Here is an 18,652-nt window from a genome sequence, read left to right as displayed (position 1 = left end):
ATTACGAAAATTTATTTTAAGTGGTTAAATTGATAGACATCAAAATTTTCTGGTTCGTAGTAATAGTTGGATTTGTACGTGGACCGGGTTATTGGAGCCAAACAGTCCTCAATTATATTGAGACCAAACGAATCCTGCCCCTCTGCTGCATCTTTTGGCTATTCGAAACGTGGGCAAAATCAGAAAAGTCTATTGATTGGATAACTTATATAATTTTTCTTTCCTTTTTAAAAACTAATAGGATATTCAGTGAATGCACCGAGCAAGACGTTCACCGCCGGTCATACGTTCACCACCTGTAACTCGATCAAGACATCGTTTAACAAATATCGCCGCCGTTGATTTTTCTTTAGAATCGTCATCTAGTCGACCAAGTACTCCAATTCAAATTTCCGATAATCCATCTTTTGAACCCGATTTCACAACTAAGAACCCGGAAGATATTCAAGGACAATTCCAAGATCCTGAACCCCAAACCGTTAAATCAGAATCCTCTAGTGATTCGGATACAACAAATCAAATCATGGAAAATCTAGAACCTCTAAGTATGGAAGAACGAATGAGAGCTAAGCGCACTGGCCAAGGTCACGCCATTATTAAACCAGAAGTTAATGCTCCAGATTATGAAATTAAAGGACAAATCCTACACATGGTAACTAATCAGTGCCAATATAGTGGTACGCCAAAAGAAGATCCCAACGAACATCTTCGTACCTTTAATAGGATCTGTACACTATTCAAAATCCGAGAAGTAGAAGACGAACAAATCTATCTCATGTTGTTTCCCTGGACTTTAAAGGGAGAAGCCAAAGATTGGTTAGAATCGTTACCTGAAGGGGCGATTGATACATGGGATGTTTTAGTTGAAAAATTTCTTAAACAATTCTTTCCGGCATCTAAAGCCGTGAGACTTCAAGGAGAAATTGTTACGTTCACACAAAAGCCAAATGAAACATTATATGAGGCGTGGACAAGATTCGGAAGGATGTTGAGAGGATGTCCTCAACACGGTTTAGACACTTACCAAATAGTACAAATATTCTACCAAGGTGTCAACGTTGCTACACGAAAAGACATCGACATAACAGCTGGTGGTTCCATTATGAAGAAAACCGCAACTGAAGCTTACAAAATTATTGATAACACAGCCTCCCACTCTCATGAGTGGCACCAAGAAAAAGATATCGTTAGATCATCTAAAGCGGCTAGAGTCGATTCTAGCCATGACTTTGATTCCGTTTCCGCAAAAATAGATGCTTTCGAAAGACGAATGGAAAAGATGAATAAAGATATTCACGCAATACGAATCAGTTGTGAGCAATGCGGTGGACCACACTTATTGAAAAATTGTCACATTGAACCAACATTGGAACAACGAGAGAATGTTTCCTATATGAACCAAAGGCCTGGAAATAATTATCAAAATAATTATCAACCGCCAAAGCTAAACTTCAATCGAAATCAAAACATTCTTTACAATCCAAAAGGACCCGAAAATAACTGGTACAACCAACAAGGTCCGAATAACCAACCGACTCAAAACAACACTTTCAATCAACAAAGACCTAGCTTATATAAACCACCACAACAACCCGAAGAGAAAAAGCCAAATCTAGAAGAAATGATGGCAAAGCTAGTTGAATCTCAAACACAATTTATTACATCTCAAACCCAAACGAATGAGAGATTTGATCAGTCATTAAGAACTCAACAAGCTTCCATTTTGAATCTAGAAAAACACGTAGGTACTCTTGCTAGCATGATGAGTGAAAGGGAACAAGGAAAGCTACCGAGTAATACTGAAGTAAACCCTCGGAATGAGAATGTTAATATGGTGTCAACGAATTCTGAAAAACCAGCACCAGAAGATGGGAAGGTTTTAGATGTGAGTAACAATGAAGAAGTTACACCACCACCACCACCACCACCCGAGTATGTAAAGCCAGTGGTGACACCATACAAACCACCCATCCCGTTTCCAAGAAAAGGAGTTGAGTATGAGCAAGTAATAAGTAATAAAGATTGTGATACTTCTGGAAAGAAGAAGAAGAAAAAGAATAAGAAAGTACAAGAAACAAAAGCCGTAGAAGTAAACCCGGTGAATACAGTTCCACCAAAACCTCCACCTAGGGTAGGTGATCCGGGTGAATTTATTGTTCCTTGTCTACTTAGTGATTGTGTCATGTATGATGCACTAGCAGATTTAGGTGCAAGTGTGAGTGTTATGCCTCTTTCCTTATATAAGAGATTAGGTGTAGGTGAGTTAACTCCAACGGATATGAGTGTTCGATTCTTTGATCAAACCATTAAGCACCCAGTTGGAATTTCTGACAACCTACCCATTCAAGTAGGTAATTTAACCTTTCTAGTCGAATTCATTGTCATTGACATAGAAGAGGACCCAAACATTCCTCTAATTTTAGGTCGACCATTCTTAGAGTCCACCGGGGCGTTCTTTGATGTAAGAAACGGTAGAATGACACTTAGTAGTGGTGACAAATCAATCACCTTTATGATTCGAAAGTCTAAATCTCCACCAACCAAGACCGTTGAACCAGAAAAAATGATTGGTAAGAACCATGTTGTTTTACCAACTCCAACGGTAGTACTTAATAATAATAAAACGCCTAAGTGTGGGGAAAATGAAGTAACACCTAATGATGACATGATAACAAAGAACCCCGTTATTGATACGAAATTAAATGACCCCGTTATTAACAGTTCAATGAAGAAACTTTTTAAACGGGCTATTGATGCTAGAAGTAAGGGGAACTTTAAGTTATGTAACCGGTTAGTATCCAATCTGTCGCCTAAAGAAAGGGCGAAACTAGTTGAATTTTGGGATATTACGGAAGAAGCCGGGCACTGGCTTAAAGAAAAAGTCACAGATATGCAAGTTGATTATGGACCAAGAGAAATTGACGATGAAGTTAATCACAATTTTGACACCCCAGCTACCTAAGTGTGGGGAGATTCAACTGTTCTAAAAAGAAAATGTTGTCTGGAGTTAGTTGTTCTGTTCTCGTGTAGTTCCGAGAATGGAATCCGATTGGTCTTTTCCGCTTGCAGACACTAAAGAACTAGTTTTCTCCCCCCCATTCTGATTTTTTTTTTATTTTGTAGGTTTTATATGAAATTAATATGCTTTTTAAATTTAAGTTTTGTGTGAATTTAAAAACAAAATTTACTTTATTTCATTAAGTAAAAAAATGATTTCTAAAATTCGTCGTGAGTTGAAGATTAGGTAGTTGAGCCGAAATTGCTTTACCCGAGGGCGGGACGACAAATTTTGTTATCATTATTTTTAATTTTATTGATCTAAAGGATGCCAAAAATATTATATATTATAAATTTTTGAAAGTGGGGTTATATACCAAACTTCAAAAATATGTATATATATGTTTGTATTTTATGTTATATACAAAACAGGGTAAAACAACGCACTTTCAAAGACTGTCATTAAGTTCAGCAAAAGGTACTAATTTTGACGACAAGACGCAAAACAACAAATATGATATAACAAATGAAGGAATGAACGATGAGGCGCCATCTATCATTCGACGAGCTTTGTAATTACAAACTCGGTATTTTTAATCACTTTTCTACGCTAATCACCCTCATGAATTTAAATTATAGTCTGATTTCATGCAAATGAGGGCATTGTATGATCTTAAGTGTGGGGAAGGGTTATAAATTCTCTCAGGTTTGCACTTAGTTTATTTGCCAAATTTTGTGAAAATTTGAAAAAAATTTCAATTAAATGAAGTCAAAATCATGTTTATACATATTTATGAACGGTGAAAACTAGGTGATAATACCGAAATTATCGGAAAGGACATAAATTGAGAAACAACCTAAAATGCTTGAATTCATTTAAAATGGAATAAAGGAGAATAAAAAAAGCAAAGAAAGAAACTAAGTGTGGGGAGAATGTACCAAGTTATTCAATTAAAAACTATCTATCACATATTTTTGTACAAGATTATTGCAGGTACTTTTGTTTTGGATGATACTAATCAGTTTTACCCGATTTACTGTAATATATTTGAAAGGAAGATGGATCTACACGATGAATCAATTCCATCATTTAAAAGGAAGTAAAGTGTTCCGAAAAAGACACGCGCTTCTTGATTTAGGTCAGGAAGTTGTCGTCCAGACCAGCTGTAGGTTGACGAAAAATCTAGAAAAGTCATCACTAAAATCGGCTGGAAATCCACGGACCTCAGCATCAAACAGGGTCGCCAGGTGGTCAGATTTATCCTAACCATGAGAAGGATTTATCTCGTACAATGGGGAGGCACCGTGCAAATTAGCTTGATAAGACTAATGAATCTGATCCCCAGAAAGGATAATCTCCTTAAAGATTAAAAATCAGCTTTTAAGCCTGATATTACTCAATCCTTGAGATTGACCTTAAAGATTGAGAATTCAAACTCATGGAATTCGATGATATCTAAACTCGAGCTTGAACGAGAAAATATTTTGATCAAAAATACAAACCGATTTGTTTTCTGAAAACCCATTTTCAATGCGTTCATTACCATTGAACGTAAAATCCTAGGAATTCACCTGGAATTCATTAGGTCACCTGAACAAAATCGGGTGTCAACCGTAAGAACGGTGGTTGCATAGCATGGTCGGAGACAGGACCTTGTGCCAGACCGAAAAATCATAGGATGATCTTTACTATCGCTCCTACCAAGGATATTTCTAGCATCCGACACGTTAAAAGACCATAATCAAATGCATGTCACGGGACATTGCCTTAACAGTTTCTTGTTCATCGCTTTCCTTTACAACCGGACGGTAGTTTACCGAAAGGTAATATACGGAACAAGTAAACTGGATGTGTGCTTTCCGATACCGGGATAGCAGTGGATTACACGAACCTAAATGTTTTTAGCCAAAATATTGATCCACAAATATATTTTGCAACACCGATGGTGGGTCAAATCAGAAAACTTGTCTAGGGTAAAATCTAGCTTGAATTTTCAAAAGATCAAATGTTTTCATAAAGATCCAATTTCCTTAAGGATCTACATTTTCATAGTCATGTGGGACTGTAAACCGCCTTTCAAATGTGCACTTTGCTTTGGAAACCGAAAGTAAATCGGCTATTTGATTGCAAGTGTCGTTGACCTAAACCCAAGGCAACTGTGGATGACACACCCACCTTTAACCATGGTTCTATTGTTAATATCATTGTTTATACCGCTCTATCAAAATCACTGATGTACAAAGTGTGAAGAATAAAGAAGTGATTCGTGTGATGTATTATATTATTTCAAGACTGTATTGCTTGAGGACAAGCAACGCTCAAGTGTGGGGATATTGATAAGGCTAAAAAGGAACATATATTTCATAGCAAAATCCCCCAAGAAAGACAAGATTTTAGTTGCAATTGTTCCATTTTCGAGTAATATTCGTTTATTTTAAATAAGTGTGAAGACAAAAGGCGAAAACGAAGATTTGAAGACGCAAAGGTCCAAAAAGCTCAAAAGTACAAGATACAATCAAAAAGGTTCAAATTATTAATGAAGAACGTCTAAAAATGACAAGAGTACAAGTTACAAAACGCAAAGTACACGATATAAAATTGTATGAAAGGGCGTTCGAAAATCCGGAACCGAGGCATGAACCAACTTTCAGCGCTCGACGCAACGGTGTAAAAATTACGAGTCAACTATGCACAAGAATAAAATATAATATTTAAATAATTCATAATAAGAATAATATTAAATAATAAAAAGTTGTTAATTGAGCATAGTTCAGGGGTCGTAAATGAAAATTTCAATTCTAATTTCGCTATAAAAGCGACGTATTACGATCGATAGAGGGAGACTTTTTTCGATCATTTTTTCTATCTTTTTCTTATTTTTCTATCTATCAATATCAATATCTATAATTTATATCTATAATTCTCTATCATAATGTTAATGTAATCAGATATAACAATAATCTTAATTTTAATTTTAAATTATGATAATAATAAGATTTATGATAGAGATCGTTTGAGTGTGTAAGTCGAAATTCTGTCCGTGTAACGCTACGCTATTTTTAATCATTGTAAGTTATGTTCAACCTTTTTACATTAATGTCTCGTAGCTAAGTTATTATTATGCTTATTTAAAACGAAGTAATCATGATGTTGGGCTAATTACTAAAATTGGGTAATTGGGCTTTGTACCATAATTAAGGTTTGGGCAAAAGACCGATACTTGTGGAAATTGAACTATTGACTATTAATAGATGGGGGGTATTGTCTAATTGAGTGACAACTCATTGGAGTCTGTTGAACCTATCTTCAAATTAATTAACCTAATAATTAATAATGATTATGGTTGTCCTATTTAGTGATGTTCATATGGAATCTGTTATAATCATTTAATTAATCAATTGGGTTGGGTAATTGATTATTCATTCTGATCAAGTGGATGAATTAATATTCATAAACTAATTAAAACAGGGGTGGATTACATACAGTGATAACTGGTGTAATTGTTGACATAAGTGATAACTGCGTCACAGTTTAAATCCTTAATCAGTTGGAATATTTGACTTCGGGTATAAGGGTAATTTGACGAGGATACTCGCACTTTATATTTATGACCGATGGACTATTATGGACAAAAACCAGATAGACGTATCAAATAAACCAGGACAAAGGACAATTAACCCATGGTAATAAATTAAAATCAACACGTCAAACATCATGATTACGGAAGTTTAAATAAGCATAATTCTTTTATTATATTTCTCATCGTATCTTTATTTACTGTCATTTTATTACTCGCAATTTTATTTACTGTCATTTTATTTATTGTCATTATTTTACGCACTTTAATTATCGTCATTTATCTTTTCGCTTAAAATATAGAATCGACAAACCGGTCATTAAACGGTAAAACCCCCCTTTTATAATAATATTACTACTTATATAATTATATATATTTTGTATAAATATAGTTAAAAATATAGTAAGTATCACCAGCTCCCTGTGGAACGAACCGGACTTACTAAAAACTACACTACTCTACGATTAGGTACACTGCCTATAGTGTTGTAGCAAGGTTTAGGTATATCCCATCCGTAAATTAATAAAACTTGTGTCATATTTTGTAGTATTTTGTATTAAAAATAATACTATTTTGTATACACCCCCTACAACATCAGTGATCCGTCTGGTGAAAATAGCAAACATCTCTGCCTGTCCAGAAAGATCGGTTGGTCGGTCAATTTTGAAGGTAACGCTCTCCCCATGTGATCGTAAGATCAAGGTTTGATTGTACACATCAATGACAGTCCTAGCCGTATTCATGAAAGGTCTTCCTAACACCACTGGTGTGTGTAGGTCTTCCTTAATGTCCATCACTACAAAATCCGTAGGATACAAGAATTTGTCGACTTTCACCAAGACGTTCTCAACTATGCCCTTAGGATATCGAATTGTGTGATCGGCATGTTGGATTGTCATTTTGGTTGGTGACAAGTCTCCTAACTCTAATCTCTGATAGAGAGAGTAGGGGATTAGGTTAATACTTGCTCCTAAATCTGCTAGCGCATGAATGGTTCCATATTGGTAGATTGAACACGGGAAAACTAATTGGCCCGTATCTCCTAGCTTTGGTGGTAAAGAGTTTCTGAGTAATTGATAATGCTAAAAACGAACATATATTTCATAGCATTATCCCTCAAAAAAGACAAGCTTTTAGTTGCAATTGTTCTATTTACAAGTGATATTCGTTTAAATAATAAAAGGTGAAGACAAAAGACAGATTCGACGAATTGAAGACGCAAACGACCAAAAAGCTAAAAAGTACAAAATACAATCAAAGCGGTTCAAATTATTGATGAGAAACGTCTCAAAATTACAAGAGTACAAGATGCAAAATGCAAAGTACAAGATATTAAATGGTACGCAAGGACGTTCGAAAATCCAGAACCGGGACTAGAGTCAACTCTCAACGCTCGACGCAACGGACTAAAAATTACATGTCAACTATGCACATGAATATAATATAATATATAAATAATTCTTAAAAATTATATATATATTATATTATATTTATAAACCGTCGGCAAACAAGAAAACAAATGAGTGTGAGCTGGAACTGCCCTCCATACGATCGCATGGGAATCAGGCATCAAAGCCATGCGATCGCATGGCCCTGAAATGTTGGCCACATCTATAAAAGGCGACGAGTTTTCAGCGAACAAACACATCTTTTTCTCTTCATCTATCAACGTATATATATATATATATATATATATATATATATATATATATATATATATATATATATATATATATATATATATATATATATATTAATTTTAATTTTAATTCTAATAATAAGGGTATGTTAGCGAATGTTGTAAGGGTGTAAGTCGAAATTCTGTCCGTGTAACGCTACGCTATTTTTAATCATTGTAAGTTATGTTCAACCTTTTTAAATTAATGTCTCGTAGCTAAGTTATTATTATGCTTATTTAAGCCGAAGTAATCGTGATGTTGGGCTAAAATATTAAAGATGGGGTAATTGGGCTTTGTACCATAATTGGGGTTTGGACAAAAGAACGACACTTGTGGAAATTAGACTATGGGCTATTAATGGGCTTTATATTTGTTTAATTAAATGATAGTTTGTTAATTTAATATAAAGATTTACAATTGGACATACATATAAATAACCATATACACTCGATCGGACACGATGGGCGGGATATTTTTAAGTACTAATAATCGTTCATTTAACCGGACACGGGAATGGATTAATAGTCAATGGACTTATTAAAACAAGGGTGAATTATGTACAAGGACACTTGGCGTAATTGTTAACAAAGTATTAAAACATTGGGTTACACGCAGTCGATATCCTGGTGTAATTATTAAACAAAGTATTAAGACCTTGTTACAGTTTAAGTCCCCAATTAGTTGGAATATTTGACTTCGGATATAAGGATAATTTGACGAGGACACTCTCACTTTATATTTATGACTGATAGACTGTTATGGACAAAAACCAGACGGACTTATTGAATAATCCAGGACAAAGGACAATTAACCCATGGTAATAAACTAAAATCAACACGTCAAACATCATGATTACGGAAGTTTAAATAAGCATAATTCCTTTATTTCATATTTAATTGCACTTTTAATTATCGCACTTTTATTTACTGTTATTTTATTTTATTGCACTTTTAATTATCGTACTCTTTAATTATCGCAATTTTATTTATCGCACTTTTATTTATTGCAATTTCATTATCGTTATTTACGTTACGCTTAAAATTAAGTTATATTTATTTTTAATATTTTACTAGGTTTTAACTGCGACTGAAGTTTTAAAATCGACAAACCGGCCATTAAACGGTAAAACCCCCCTTTTTATAATAATAATACTACTTATATATATTTATATATTTACAATTATAGTTTTAAAAATATAGCGTTAAACTTGGCTAAGATCCCTGTGGAACGAACCGGACTTACTAAAAACTACACTACTGTACGATTAGGTACACTGCCTATAAGTGTTGTAGCAAGGTTTAGGTATATCCATTTTATAAATAAATAAATATCTTGTGTAAAATTGTATCGTATTTAATAGTATTTCCTTGTAAAAATATAACTATTTTGTATACACCTCTATGCACATCAAGTATTTTTGGCGCCGCTGCCGGGGACAGCTAAACACTGAAAGCGCAACGCTATATAAATTTTTTTTTAAAGTTTTTATTAAGTTCTTTTGTAAAAATACGTTTTAATTATTAAAAATACAAAAATATAAAAAGAAAAATAAAGTATATATTTCTAAGAGTTGTTTAAAATACATAAATTATAAAGTATTTTTATTTCTATTTTAGTTTTTAAAATTTAAGTTTTTATTTAATTTATATAAATAATTTAAATAATTATAAAACAGATTTTTAAAAACAGAAAAAAAAAATATATAAAAGCCTCGGCCCGAGAACTGTAGCAGCCCAACTGCTGGCCCGAAACTCTACTACATGCGACCGCATGGAAATATAACCTCAAAGCCATGCGATCGCATGGCTTGAGTTGACAGGTCTGTAACCTCAGCCGACCAGTTTAGGATTTAATTTAATTTTAATTAATATTATTAACCCTAATTAGGGTTTATTAATTAATTAATTTTTAATATTTAGTTTTAGTTTTATTATTATTTTGTATTATTTAGTTTTAATCTAGTTTTAATTTGAAATGTCCCGTTCTTATTGATTAAAAACGTTCCATATTAATTGATTTCGTTGCGAGGTTTTGACCTCTATATGAGACGTTTTTCAAAGACTGCATTCATTTTAAAACAAACCATAACCTTTATTTTATAAATAAAGGTTAAAAAAGCTTTACGTAGATTATCAAATAATGATAATCTAAAATATCCTGTTTACACACGACCATTACATAATGGTTTAGAATACAAATATGTTACATCGAAATCAGTTTCTTGAATGCAGTTTTTACACAATATCATACAAACATGGACTCCAAATCTTGTACTTATTTTAGTATGCAACAGCGGAAGCTCTTAGTATTCACCTGAGAATAAACATGCTTTAAACGACAACAAAAATGTTGGTGAGTTATAGGTTTAACCTATATATATCAAATCGTAACAATAGACCACAAGATTTCATATTTCAATACACATCCCATACATAGAGATAAAAATCATTCATATGGTGAACACCTGGTAACCGACATTAACAAGATGCATATATAAGAATATCCCCATCATTCTGGGATCCTCCTTCGGACATGATATAAATTTCGAAATACTAAAGCATCCGGTACTTTGGATGGGGTTTGTTAGGCCCAATAGATCTATCTTTAGGATTCGCGTCAATTAGGGTGTCTGTTCCCTAATTCTTAGATTACCAGACTTAATAAAAAGGGGCATATTCGATTTCGATAATTCAACCATAGAATGTAGTTTCACGTACTTGTGTCTATTTTGTAAATCATTTATAAAACCTGCATGTATTCTCATCCCAAAAATATTAGATTTTAAAAGTGGGACTATAACTCACTTTCACAGATTTTTACTTCGTCGGGAAGTAAGACTTGGCCACTGGTTAATTCACGAACCTATAACAATATATACAAATATATCAAAGTATGTTCAAAATATATTTACAACACTTTTAATATATTTTGATGTTTTAAGTTTATTAAGTCAGCTGTCCTCGTTAGTAACCTACAACTAGTTGTCCACAGTTAGATGTACAGAAATAAATCGATAAATATTATCTTGAATCAATCCACGACCCAGTGTATACGTATCTCAGTATTGATCACAACTCAAACTATATATATTTTGGAATCAACCTCAACCCTGTATAGCTAACTCCAACATTCACATATAGAGTGTCTATGGTTGTTCCGAAATATATATAGATGTGTCGACATGATAGGTCGAAACATTGTATACGTGTCTATGGTATCTCAAGATTACATAATATACAATACAAGTTGATTAAGTTATGGTTGGAATAGATTTGTTACCAATTTTCACGTAGCTAAAATGAGAAAAATTATCCAATCTTGTTTTACCCATAACTTCTTCATTTTAAATCCGTTTTGAGTGAATCAAATTGCTATGGTTTCATATTGAACTCTATTTTATGAATCTAAACAGAAAAAGTATAGGTTTATAGTCGAAAAAATAAGTTACAAGTCATTTTTGTAAAGGTAGTCATTTCAGTCGAAAGAACGACGTCTAGATGACCATTTTAGAAAACATAATTCCACTTTGAGTTTAACCATAATTTTTGGATATAGTTTCATGTTCATAATAAAAATCATTTTCTCAGAATAACAACTTTTAAATCAAAGTTTATCATAGTTTTTAATTAACTAACCCAAAACAGCCCCCGGTTTTACTACGACGGCGTATATCCAGTTTTATGGTGTTTATCGTGTTTCCGGGTTTTAAATCATTAAGTTAGCATATCTAATAGATATAGAACATGTGTTTAGTTGATTTTAAAAGTCTAGTTAGAAGGATTAACTTTATTTGCGAACAAGTTTAGAATTAACTAAACTATGTTCTAGTGATTACAAGTTTATAACGTTGAATAAGACAGCTTTTTATGTATGAATCGAATGATGTTATGAACATCATTACTACCTCAAGTTCCTTGGATAAACCTACTGGAAATGAGAAAAATGGATCTAGCTTCAAAGGATCCTTGGATGTCTTGAAAGTTCTTGAAGCAGAATCATGACACGAAAACAATTTCAAGTAAGATTTCCACTCGAAATAAGTTTGTTATAGTTATAGAAATTGAATTAAAGTTTGAATATGATTATTACCTTGTATTAGAAAGATAACCTAATGTAAGTAACAAAGGTTTCTTAATCTTGGATGATTACTTGGAATGGATTTAGAAAACTTGGAAGTAAACTTGCAATCTTGGAAGTATTCTTGATTTTATGAAACTAGAACTTTTGGAATTTATGAAGAACACTTAGAACTTGAAGATAGAACTTGAGAGAGATCAATTAGATGAAGAAAATTGAAGAATGAAAGTGTTTGTAGGTGTTTTTGGTCGTTGGTGTATGGATTAGATATAAAGGATATGTAATTTTGTTTTCATATAAATAAGTCATGAATGATTACTCATATTTTTGTAATTTTATGAGATATTTCATGCTAGTTGCCAAATGATGGTTCCCACATGTGTTAGGTGACTCACATGGGCTGCTAAGAGCTGATCATTGGAGTGTATATACCAATAGTACATACATCTAAAAGCTGTGTATTGTACGAGTACGAATACGGGTGCATACGAGTAGAATTGTTGATGAAACTGAACAAGGATGTAATTGTAAGCATTTTTGTTAAGTAGAAGTATTTTGATAAGTGTATTGAAGTCTTTCAAAAGTGTATAAATACATATTAAAACACTACATGTATATACATTTTAACTGAGTCGTTAAGTCATCGTTAGTCGTTACATGTAAATGTTGTTTTGAAACCTTTAGGTTAACGATCTTGTTGAATGTTGTTAACCCATTATTTATTATAACAAATGAGATGTTAAATTGTTATATTATCATGATATTATGATATATATAATATATCTTAGTATGATATATATACAGTTAAATGTCGTTACAACGATAATCGTTACATATATGTCTCGTTTCGAAATCATTAAGATAGTAGTCTTATTTTTACATATGTATTTCATTGTTAATACACTTAATAATATATTTACTTATCATTTAATATAATTAACCAAGTGTATCAATATCTTAATATGATTCATATGTACCTAGTAAGACGTTGTTATAACGATAATCGTTATATATATCGTTTTCGAGTTTCTTAAATTAATAGTCTCATTTTTTATGTATATAACTCATTGTTAAAATACCTAATGAGATACATACTTATAATAAAATCATGTTAACTATATATATAACCATATATATGTCATCGTATAGTTTTTACAAGTTTTAACGTTCGTGAATCACCGGTCAACTTGGGTGGTCAATTGTCTATATGAAACCTATTTCATTAATCAAGTCTTAACAAGTTTGATTGCTTAACATGTTGGAAACATTTAATCATGTAAATATCAATCTCAATTAATATATATAAACATGGAAAAGTTCGGGTCACTACAGTACCTACCCGTTAAATAAATTTTGTCCCGAAATTTTAAGCTGTTGAAGGTGTTGACGAATCTTCTAGAAATAGATGCGGGTATTTCTTCTTCATCTGATCTTCACACTGCCAGGTGAACTCGGGTCCTCTACGAGCATTCCATCGAACCTTAACAATTGGTATCTTGTTTTGCTTAAGTCTTTTAACCCCACGATCCATTATTTCGACGGGTTCTTCGATGAATTGAAGTTTTTCGTTGAATTCGATTTCATCTAACGGAATAGTGAGATCTTCTTTAGCAAAACATTTCTTCAAATTTGAGACGTGGAAAGTGTTATGTACAGCCGTGAGTTGTTGAGGTAACTCAAGTCGGTAAGCTACTGGTCCGACACGATCAATAATCTTGAATGGTCCAATAAACCTTGGATTTAATTTCCCTCGTTTACCAAATCGAACAACGCCTTTCCAAGGTGCAACTTTAAGCATGACCATCTCTCCAATTTCAAATTCTATAACTTTTCTTTTAATGTCAGCGTAGCTCTTTTGTCGACTTTGGGCGGTTTTTAACCGTTGTTGAATTTGGATGATCTTCTCGGTAGTTTCTTGTATTATCTCCGGACCCATAATCTGTCTATCCCCCACTTCACTCCAACAAATCGGAGACCTGCACTTTCTATCGTAAAGTGCTTCAAACGGCGCCATCTCAATGCTTGAATGGTAGCTGTTGTTGTAGGAAAATTCTGCTAATGGTAGATGTCGATCCCAACTGTTTCCAAAATCAATAACACATGCTCGTAGCATGTCTTCAAGCGTTTGTATCGTCCTTTCACTCTGCCCATCAGTTTGTGGATGATAGGCAGTACTCATGTCTAGACGAGTTCCTAATGCTTGCTGTAATGTCTGCCAGAATCTTGAAATAAATCTGCCATCCCTATCAGAGATAATAGAGATTGGTATTCCATGTCTGGAGACGAATTCCTTCAAATACAGTCGTGCTAACTTCTCCATCTTGTCATCTTCTCTTATTGGCAGGAAGTGTGCTGATTTGGTGAGACGATCAACTATTACCCAAATAGTATCAAAACCATTTGCAGTCCTTGGCAATTTAGTGATGAAATCCATGGTAATGTTTTCCCATTTCCATTCCGGGATTTCTGGTTGTTGAAGTTGACCTGATGGTTTCTGATGCTCAGTTTTGACCTTAGAACACGTCAAACATTCTCCTACGTATTTAGCAACATCGGCTTTCATACCCGGCCACCAAAAATGTTTCTTGAGATCCTTGTACATCTTTCCCATTCCAGGATGTATTGAGTATCTGGTTTTATGAGCTTCTCTAAGTACCATTTCTCTCATATCTCCAAAATTTGGTACCCAAATCCTTTCAGCCCTATACCGGGTTCCGTCTTCCCGAATATTAAGATGCTTCTCCGATCCTTTGGGTATTTCATCCTTTAAATTTCCCTCTTTTAAAACTCCTTGTTGCGCCTCCTTTATTTGAGTAGTAAGGTTATTATGAATCATTATATTCATAGATTTTACTCGAATGGGTTCTCTGTCCTTCCTGCTCAAGGCATCGGCTACCACATTTGCCTTCCCCGGGTGGTAACGAATCTCAAAGTCGTAATCATTCAATAATTCAATCCACCTACGCTGCCTCATATTCAGTTGTTTCTGATTAAATATGTGTTGAAGACTTTTGTGGTCGGTATATATAATACTTTTGACCCCATATAAGTAGTGCCTCCAAGTCTTTAATGCAAAAACAACCGAGCCTAATTCCAAATCATGCGTCGTATAATTTTGTTCGTGAATCTTCAATTGTCTAGACGCATAAGCAATCACCTTTGTTCGTTGCATTAATACACAACCGAGACCTTGCTTTGATGCGTCACAATAAATCACAAAATCATCATTCCCTTCAGGCAATGACAATATAGGTGCCGTAGTTAGCTTTTTCTTCAATAACTGGAACGCTTTCTCTTGTTCATCCTTCCATTCAAATTTCTTCCCTTTATGCGTTAATGCAGTCAAGGGTTTTGCTATTCTGGAAAAGTCTTGGATGAACCTTCTGTAGTAACCAGCTAGTCCTAAAAACTGGCGTATGTGTTTCGGAGTTTTCGGGGTTTCCCACTTTTCAACAGTTTCTATCTTTGCCGGATCCACCTTAATACCTTCTTTGTTCACTATGTGACTGAGGAATTGAACTTCTTCCAACCAAAATGCACACTTTGAAAACTTAGCATACAATTCTTCCTTCCTCAATACTTCTAACACCTTTCTCAAATGTTCACCGTGTTCTTGGTCATTCTTTGAGTAAATAAGTATGTCATCAATGAACACAATGACAAACTTGTCAAGGTATGGTCTACACACTCGGTTCATAAGGTCCATGAACACAGCTGGTGCATTAGTTAAACCAAACGGCATGACCATAAACTCGTAATGACCGTAACGTGTTCTGAAAGCAGTCTTTGAAATATCATCTTCTTTCACCCACATTTGATGATACCCGGAACGTAAGTCAATCTTTGAATAAACAGACGAGCCTTGTAGTTGATCAAATAAGTCATCGATTCTCGGTAGTGGGTAGCGGTTCTTGATGGTAAGTTTGTTCAACTCTCGGTAGTCGATACACAGCCTGAATGTACCATCTTTCTTCTTGACAAACAAAACAGGAGCTCCCCACGGTGATGTGCTTGGTCGAATGAAACCACGCTCTAAAAGTTCTTGTAATTGGCTTTGCAGTTCTTTCATCTCGCTGGGTGCGAGTCTGTAAGGAGCACGAGCTATTGGTGCAGCTCCTGGTACAAGATCTATTTGAAATTCAACGGATCGATGTGGGGGTAATCCCGGTAATTCTTTCGGAAATACATCGGGAAATTCTTTTGCTACGGGAACATCATTGATGCTCTTTTCTTCAGTTTGTACTTTCTCGACGTGTGCTAGAATAGTATAGCAACCTTTTCTTATTAGTTTTTGTGCCTTCAAATTACTAATAATATGTAGCTTTGTGTTGCCCTTTTCTCCGTACACCATTAAGGGTTTTCCTTTTTCTCGTATAATGCGAATTGCATTTTTGTAACAAACGATCTCTGCTTTCACTTCTTTCAACCAGTCCATACCGATTATAACATCAAAACTCCCTAACTCTACTGGTATCAAGTCAATCTTAAATATTTCGCTACCCAGTTTAATTTCTCGATTCCGGCATATATTATCTGCTGAAATTAATTTACCGTTTGCTAATTCGAGTAAAAATTTACTATCCAACAGCGTCAATGGACAACTTAATTTAGCACAAAAATCTCTACTCATATAGCTTCTATCCGCACCCGAATCAAATAAAACGTAAGCAGATTTATTGTCAATAAGAAACATACCCGTAACAAGCTCCGGGTCTTCCTGTGCCTCTGCCGCATTAATATTGAAAACTCTTCCGCGGCCTTGTCCATTCATGTTCTCCTGGTTCGGGAAATTTCTAATAATGTGGCCCGGTTTTCCACATTTATAACAAACTACATTGGCATAACTTGCTCCGACACTACTTTCTCCGCCATTACTCGTTCCGACACCATTTGTTCCTTTCGTTCTATTAACCCCTGGTCCGTAGACCTCACACTTCGCCGCGCTATGACCATTTCTTTTACACTTGTTGCAAAATTTGGTGCAGAACCCCGAGTGATACTTTTCACACCTTTGGCATAGCTGCTTCTGATTGTTGTTGTTGTTGCGGTTATTATTGTTGTTGGGATGATTGTTGTAGTTGCTGTTGTTGTTGTTGTTGTTGTTGGGCCGTTTGTTGTAGTTGCGATTGATGTTGCGATTGTTGGGATAATTGTTGCGATTATTGTTGTAATTGCTGTTGTTGTTGTATTGGTGATTCTTATCACCGTTTTCCGCCCACTTTCTTTTGACTTGCTTCACATTGGCCTCTTCAGCAGTCTGTTCTTTAATTCTTTCTTCAATCTGGTTCACTAGTTTGTGAGCCATTCTACATGCCTGTTGTATGGAGGCGGGCTCGTGTGAACTTATATCTTCTTGGATTCTTTCCGATAATCCTTTCACAAACGCGTCGATCTTCTCTTCCTCATCTTCGAATGCTCCCGGACACAATAGGCACAATTCTGTGAATCGTCTTTCGTACGTGGTAATATCAAATCCTTGGGTTTGTAACCCTCTAAGTTCTGTCTTGAGCTTATTGACCTCGGTTCTAGGACGGTACTTCTCGTTCATCAAGTGCTTGAATGCTGACCACGGTAGTGCGTAAGCATCATCTTGTCCCACTTGCTCTAGATAGGTATTCCACCATGTTAACGCAGAACCTGTGAAGGTATGCGTAGCGTACTTCACTTTGTACTCTTCAGTACACTTACTTATGGAAAACACCGATTCGACCTTCTCGGTCCACCGTTTCAATCCGATCGGTCCTTCGGTTCCATCAAATTCCAAAGGTTTGCAGGCAGTGAATTCTTTGTAGGTGCATCCTACACGATTTCCTGTACTGCTAGATCCAAGGTTATTGTTGGTATGTAGCGCAGCCTGTACTGCGGCTATGTTTGAAGCTAGAAAAGTACGGAATTCCTCTTCATTCATATTCACGGTGTGTCGAGTAGTTGGTGCCATTTTCTTCAAAATAGTCAAATGGAACAAGTTAATCATACAGAATATTAAGAGTAGTTAATAGTATTTCGTAGCATAATATGAACTCATTTATAAAAGCTTTTTCTTCATATTAGCGTTTTATAAGTTTAAATTCGGGTAGTACCTACCCGTTAAGTTCATACTTAGTAGCTAATATACAATTCAACTACTACAATTCTATATGAAAAACTGATTATAATAATATTTCGGGTTCAAACTTTTATACAATATTTTACAAACTTACAATACCGCTTATTTTACATAAAGCATGAAATATAGCACACAATAACTTTGATACAAGATAGTTGTGAAGATAATTCTAGCTAGTACACAAGTCGTTCAGCAAAGGCAATAAAGACACGTAA

General features: G+C 34.5%; 1 non-coding gene across 1 annotated transcript; it reads right to left on the bottom strand.

Annotated features, from left to right (window-relative positions):
* Nucleotides 1-907: 907 nt before the first annotated feature.
* Nucleotides 908-1,014, bottom strand: LOC139879231 (small nucleolar RNA R71). Its single transcript, XR_011770084.1, has one exon. It is a non-coding gene; the product is annotated as a small nucleolar RNA R71 (small nucleolar RNA).
* Between the last annotated feature and the right edge of the window lie 17,638 nt (nucleotides 1,015-18,652).

Source organism: Rutidosis leptorrhynchoides, chromosome 11, assembly GCF_046630445.1.
Source record: "Rutidosis leptorrhynchoides isolate AG116_Rl617_1_P2 chromosome 11, CSIRO_AGI_Rlap_v1, whole genome shotgun sequence".
Classification (NCBI taxonomy): domain Eukaryota; kingdom Viridiplantae; phylum Streptophyta; class Magnoliopsida; order Asterales; family Asteraceae; genus Rutidosis; species Rutidosis leptorrhynchoides.
Note: the sequence above shows the minus strand (reverse complement) of the source record. Positions and strands in the feature narration are given on the sequence as shown.